A 7551-nucleotide genomic window follows, 5' to 3' on the forward strand; every position below is an offset into this window, starting at 1 on the left:
ACTCATCTGAAGTGACTAAGCAGCAGCAGCATGCTTTGTATGAATCCAGTTCTTTGAAGTGGACTGAGATCTTTCATGGCCCAGCAGCTGATCTATCTCATAAATATTCCACATATACTTGGAAAATATGTGAATTCCACAGTTGGTGTGTGTAGTGTTCTATAAATATCAGTAAAGTTAAATTGGCTAATAATCTTATTCAAGTCTTTATATATTTATTAATTTTTGTGGTTCTACAACTTTATTTGACAATAACAGTTGGTTCTCATCCATATTCACTGCCTGTAGTTTTTTGAAAGTGATGACAGGTATGTAGGCAATCAACATATAGAGCTTGTTTGGTGAATCTTCATCTACATTACATTTTCTGGACAATCACACACCAATATGTGATGGGATAGTCCTTATTCCCTTGGCCCAGATAGCTTTATTAAGTCTGGTGTCAGTGTGTACATCTGGAGTTCCTATCTCCTTCATGGCAAATTTCCAGATTTCTTTGAGTGCCTGAGGGGAACACCTCTTGAAACTCATTTTATAGATGTGGTTGTGAATGTTGATAGTGTATTCTCTGGTCACCACAATGCTAATGGTGAACCAGCCCTTCTTCTTGCCACCTTTCCTTGAGGGAGCCATTCTTCTGGGCTCTTATTGGAAAGCATTTTAAAATATATTTGTTCTAATCAAGTACTGGAATAGGAAAGTTAAAATCTCCATTTTTAATTAGAATTTGTCTCTTTCCAGATTAGCTCTGTCAGTTTTTTGCACTGAGTATACTGAAGCTTTGTATTAGATGAAAACACATTTAGAATTGTTATTTTTCCTTAATAAATTGTTATTGCATCATTATGAAATGCCTATCTTTACTCTGGTGTGTGCTAACTCACTACAGTCATGTCTGACTCTTTGTGACCCATGGACTATAGCCCACAGGCTCCTCGGTCCATGAAATTCTCCAGGCAAGAATACTGGCATGGGTTGCCATGCCCTCTCCAGGAGATCTTCCCAACTCAGGGATTGAACCCATGTCTCTTAAGTCTCCTGCATTGGCATGTGGGTTCTTTACAACTAGTGTCATTGGGGAAACCCTTATTGCTGGTAATACTTCTTATGAATTCTACTTCTTGTGTAGCCCCGCTAGCACTCTTCTGATTAGTTATTTGCATGGTATAATTTTCCAATCTTTTATTGTTTAAAAAATGTGTCTATATTTTAAGTCCATTTCTTGAAAACAACATATTAATGTATGCTTCTTCAGTTCAGTTCAGTTCAGTTGCTCAGTCATGTCCGACTCTTTGCGACCCCATGGACTGCAGCACGCCAGGCATCCCTGTCCATTACCAACACCTGGAATTTACCCAAACCCGTGTCCATTGTGTCAGTGATGCCATCCAACAGTCTCATCCTCTGTTGACCCCTTCTCCTCCTGCCTTCAATCATTCCCAGCATCAGGGTCTTTTCCAATGAGTCAGCTCTTTGCATCAGGTGGCCAAAATGTTGGGGTTTCAGCTTCAACATCAGTCCTTCCAATGAATATTCAGGACTGATCTCCTTTAGGATGGACTGGTTGGATGTCCTTGCCGTCCAAGGGACTCTCAAGAGTCTTCTCCAACACCACAGTTCAAAAGCATCAATTCTTTGGTGCTCAGCTTTCTTTAGAGTCCAACTCTCACATCCATACATGACTACTGGAAAAACCATAGCTTTGACTAGATGGACATTTGTTGGCAAAGTAATGTCTCTGCTTTTTAATATGCTGTCTAGGTTGGTCATAGCTTTTCTTCCAAGAAGTAAGCGTCTTTTAATTTCATGGCTGCAGTCACCATCTGCAGTCAGTTTGGAGCCCAAAAAAGTAAAGTCTGCCACTGTTTCCATTGTTTCCCCATCTATTTGCCATGAAGTGATGGGACCAGATGCCATGATCTTAGTTTTCTGAATGTTGAGCTTTAAGCCAACTTCTTCACTCTAATCTTTCACTTTCCTCAAGAGGCTCTTTAGTTCTTCACTTTCTGCCATGAGGGTGGAGTCATCTGCATATCTGAGGTTATTGATTTTTCTCCTGGGAATCTTGACTCCAGCCTGTGCTTCATCCAGCCCAGCATTTTTCATGATGTATTCTGCATATAAGTTAAATAAGCAGGGTGAAAATATACAGCCTTGAAGCACTCCTTTTCCTATTTGGAACCAGTCTTTTGTTCCATGTCCAGTTCTAACTGCTGCTTCCTGATCTGCATACAGATTTCTCAGGAGACAGGTCAGGTGGTCTGGTATTCCCATCTCTTGAAGAATTTTCCACAGTTTATTGTGATCCACATTCAAAGGTCTTAGCATAGTCAATAAAGCAGAAGTAGATGTTTTTCTGGAACTCTCTTGCTTTTTTGTTGATCCAGTGGACATTGGTAATTTGATCTCTGGTTCCTCTGCCTTTTCTAAGTCCAGCTTGAACATCTGGAAGTTCATGGTTCATGTGCTGCTGAAGCCTGGCTTGGAGAATTTTGAGCATTTCTTTACTACTGTGTGAGATGAGTGCAATTGTGCGGTAGTTTGGGTATTCTTTGGCATTGCCCTTCTTTGATGTTGGACGGAAAGCTGAACTTTTCTAGTCTGTGGCCACTGCTGAGTTTTCCAAATTTCCTAGTATCATCTCTAGGTCCATTTTATTAGCTATTTTTGATTATAGCTCACATATATTTCTATTCATGTCAGATAATTTTTATTGTATGCTGAACATTGTAGATGCCACATTGCTGAGAGCTTTGATTTTATTTTTCTCTTCCAAAGACCATTGAACTTTTACTTGCCTTGCAGTTAATTATTTGCACATCAGTTAGACCTTGTCCAATTTTGTTTTAGCCTTTGTTAGGATAGGTCTAGTGTTGTCCTTAATCTAAGGTTAATGTAGTTTTCTTCCTAAAGGATTGCTATTCTCAGATCTTAACCACCATTCATGGTGGTTTGTGAGGTTTATCCATTCTGCCTGGTCAGTGTTCCACATCTCAGACCTGTCTAATATGGAATCACTATTAGTTCCAGGCACCTCTTCCCTCCATAGCTATCTTCTGCCTGAACTTCCACAGTTTAATATTCAGTAAAAGACTCAAGGAGAATCCTACAGATGTTGGGGAGTCCCATCTCTTGTTAAATCCCTCCTCTTTGGTACTTTGCCCTCTACAAATCCCAGCTACCTAAGCAATTGTGAAATTTTGTTTCCTATGCCTGGTGAGACTTCTGTTCTTTATTTGGTCTTGTCTTTGTGCTATAATTTGGAATGTGTTTCCAAATCAAAAGCTAAGAGAATGAGGAATTTACCTCATGAATTTCACCTCTTTGAAGCGCTCTGACATTTAGAGTCCAGAGCAGTTTATCCATGTTGTTACCCTGTGAGGATAAGTCTGATAACTATAATTCTGTCATGGTTGGATTTAGGAATCACTTTCCTTTTATTTTAAAAATTAAATTATCTGGGGGGAGTAGCTAAGATGGCGGAAGGATAGGATGGGGAGACCACTTTCTCCCCTACAAATTCATCGAAAGAACATTTGAACGCTGAGCAAACTGCACAAAACAACTTCTGATCGCTAGCAGAGGACATCAGGCACCCAGAAAAGCAGCCCATTGTCTTCGAAAGGAGGTAGGACAAAATATAAAAGATAAAAAAGGAGACAAAAGAGCTAGGGATGGAGACCCATCCTGGGAAGGGAGTCGTGATACAGGAAGTTTCCAAACACCAGGAAACCCTGTGGCGGGTCTGGGGGGAGTTTTCAAATCTTGGAGGGCAACCTAACTGGGAGGAAAAATAAATAAAACCTACCGATTACATGCCTAAAAGCAACTCCCAGCAGAAAAGTACCCCAGATGCTCACATCCACCACCAGCAAGTGGGGGCTGAAGGGAAAGGAGCTGGCAGCATTGCTTAAGGTAAGGACAGGGCCCGAATGTCCTGAGGGTAATCAGTGGGAGCTAACGTGAGATAGCAACTTAAACTGTGGGATAGCAAGAGAGAGAGAGAAAATTAACCAGCGAAAAGCACACTAACCGAACACACTGCCGGCCATTGGCAGAACAAAAGAAAGACTGAGCAATTCCAGAGAAGAGCTAGCTTGCAGCAGACTGGCCCATCCCCTGCTGGAGGCAGGAGGCAGCGGGGAGGGGAAAGGGGCAAACTCAGCCCCAGAGACGGCACCCCCTACCAAACTGCAAACAGGCCTCCAGTTTCCAACCAAAGACTTCCTGAGATTCTGGATGGTTGATATCCGCCGGGAGGGTCGCGACTAGAGACCAGCTCCCCAGAATAGACACAAGGCACACCCGACCCGCGCGCTTGGAAACTGAGGCTGGGACAGCGGAGGGGATGAGGCGCACCACACCCGGGGAGAGTGCGCCCGTCAAGCTCCTGGCAGCCTGAGCTGCTCGGACAGAGGAACGCACAAAACGCAGGCCCAACCGAATCTGTGCTTTTGTGGAAGACCTGAAAACTGGAATCGCACGCAACTCAGGGCCCGCTCCATATAGAGAGCCTGAGCAGTGTATACGGGGAAAGCACACACACCCGCCATGAGCGGGGGCAAACCCAGTGTGGCCTGATCACTGCGAGTGCTCCCCACACACGCTGGTGACATTTGTCTGCAGCGCCCCTCCCTCCACACAGCACGACTGAACAAGTGAACCTAAACAAGAGACCACCTCCGCCCACTTGTGTCAGGGCGGAAACTAGACACTGAAGAGACCTGCAAACAGAAGCCAAACAAACAAAGGGAACCGCTTCAGAAGTGACGGGTGCAAAAGATTAAAATCCCTGTAGCAATATGGACTACACTATAAGGGGCCTATAGATAGTGAGAAGTGTAAGCTGGAACAAGGAACTATCTGAAACTGAACTGAACCCTCACTGCCCGCAACAGCTCCAGAGAAATTCCTAGATATATTTTTACTATTTTTATTTTAAATTAAAAAATTTTTTTTCTTTTCTTAAAAAATTTTTTTTCTTTTATTTTCTTTTAAAATTCCCTATTACTCCTCTATTACTCCTTAATTTTCATTCTCATATATTTTTACTACTTTTTTAATTAAAAAACATTTTTTCTTTTTTTTTTTAATTTTCTTTTAAAGTCCTCTATTACTCCTTAATTTTTATTTTCATTTCTCTATAACCTTAAAAAAAAGACCCTATTTTTAAAGCGAACTTCATATATATTTCTTAAATTTTTTGTGTTTTTGCTTTTAATATTGTATTTTTAAGAGTCTAACTTCTACTTTAGATTTTTAATCTTTCTTTTTCAGTATTTGATATCAATTTTGGACATCTAAGAATCCAATATTCAGTACCCATTTTTACTCAGGAGTGTGATGATTCCTCTTTCCCCCTTTTGACTTGCCTTTTTCTCCCCCAGATCACCTCTATTTCCTCCCTCCCCCTTCTCTTCCCAATTCAATTCTGTGAATCTCTGTGGATATTCTGGGTTACAGAGAACACTTTGGGAACAGAGTACTGTGTAGATCTGTCTCTCTCCTCTTGAGTCCCCCTTTTCTCCTCCTGCTCATCTCTATCTCCTTCCTCCCTTTCCTCTTCTTCATGTAACTCTGTGAACCTCTCTGGGTGTCCCTCACTGTGGAGAATCTTTTCACCATTAACCTAGAAGTTTTATTATCAGTGCTGTATAGTTGGAGAAGGCTTGAGGCTACTGGAAGAATAAGACTGAAAGCCAGAGGCAGGAGACTTAAGCCCCAAACCTGAGAACAACAGAGAACTCCTGACTACAGGGAACATCAAGTAATAAGAGATCATCCAAAAGTCTCCATAGCTACACTGAAACCAACCACCACCCAAGAGCCAATAAGTTCCAGAGCAAGACATACCATGCAAATTCTCCAGCAACACTGGAACATACCCTGGAGCATCAACATACAGGCTGCCCAAAGTCACACATAACACATAGACCCATCTCAAAGCTCATTACTGGACACTCCATTGCACTCCAGAGAGAAGAAATCCAGTTCCATGCACCAGAACACCAATGTAAGCTTCCCTAACCAAGAAACTTTGACAAGTCAATGGTCCAACCCCACCCACTGGGAGAAACCTCCACAATAAAAAGGAACCATAGACCACCAGAATACAGAAAGGCCACTCCAAACACAGCAATCTAAACAAGATGAAAAGGCAGAGAAATACCCAACAGGTAAAGGAACATGAAAAATGCCCACCAAGCCAAACAAAAGAGGAGGAAATAGGGAATCTACCTGAAAAAGAATTTAGGATAATGATAATAAAAATGATCCAAAATCTTGAAAACAAAATGGAGTTACAGATAAATAGCCTGGAGACAAGGATTGAGAAGATGCAAGAAATGTTTAACAAGGACCTAGAAGAAATAAAAAAGAGTCAATTAAAAATGAATAATGCAATAAATGAGATCAAAAACACTCTGGAGGGAACCAACAGTAGAATAATGGAGGCAGAAGATAGGATAAGTGAGGTAGAAGATAAAATGGTGGAAATAAATGAAGCAGAGAGGAAAAAAGAAAAAAGAATCGAAAGAAATGAGGACAACCTCAGGGACCTCTGGGACAATGTGAAATGCCCCAACATTTGAATCATAGGTGTCCCAGAAGAAGACAAAAAGAAAGGCCATGAGAAGTTACTCGAGGAGATAATAGCTTAAACCTTCCCTAAAATGGGGAAGGAAATAGTTACACAGGTCCAAGAAACCCAGAGAGTCCCAAACAGGATAAACCCAAGGCGAAACACCCCAAGACACATATTAATCAAATTAACAAAGATCAAACACAAAGAACAAATATTAAAAGCAGCAAGGGAGAAACAACAAATAACACACAAAGGGATTCCCATAAGGATAACAGCTGATCTATCAGTAGAAACTCTTCAGGCCAGAAGGGAATGGCAGGACATACTTAAAGTAATGAAAGAGAATAACCTACAACCTAGATTACACTACCCAGCAAGGATCTCATTCAGATATGAAGGAGAATTCAAAAGATTTACAGACAAGCAAAAGCTGAGAGAATTCAGCACCACCAAACCAGCTCTTCAACAAATGTGAAAGGATCTTCTCTAGACAGAAAACACAGAAAGGTTGTATAAACGCGAACCCAAAACAACAAAGTAAATGGCAACAGGACCATACCTATCAATAATTACCTTAAATGTAAATGGGTTGAATGCCTCAACCAAAAGACAAAGACTGGCTGAATGGATACAAAAACAAGAACCCTATATATGCTGTCCACAAGAGACCCACCTCAAAACAAGGGACACATACAGACTCAAAGTGAAGGGCTGGAAAAAAATATTCCATGCAAACGGAGACCAAAAGAAAGCTGGAGTCGCAATACTCATATCAGATAAAATAGACTTTCAAATAAAGGCTGTGAAAAGAGACAAAGAAGGACACTACATAATGATCAAAGGATCAATCCAAGAAGAAGATATAACAATTATAAATATATATGCACCCAACATAGGAGCACCACAATATGTAAGGCCAATGTAACGAGTATGAAAGGGGAAATTAACAAAAACACAATAATAGTGGG

The 7551-nt window shown here is 41.1% G+C and overlaps 1 pseudogene; it reads right to left on the minus strand.

The window, feature by feature from the left end:
• Positions 1-207: 207 nt before the first annotated feature.
• LOC110130316 (large ribosomal subunit protein eL31-like) lies at positions 208-633 on the minus strand (annotated as a pseudogene).
• Positions 634-7551: the final 6918 nt, after the last annotated feature.

Source organism: Odocoileus virginianus, chromosome 31, assembly GCF_023699985.2.
Source record: "Odocoileus virginianus isolate 20LAN1187 ecotype Illinois chromosome 31, Ovbor_1.2, whole genome shotgun sequence".
Lineage (NCBI taxonomy): Eukaryota > Metazoa > Chordata > Mammalia > Artiodactyla > Cervidae > Odocoileus > Odocoileus virginianus.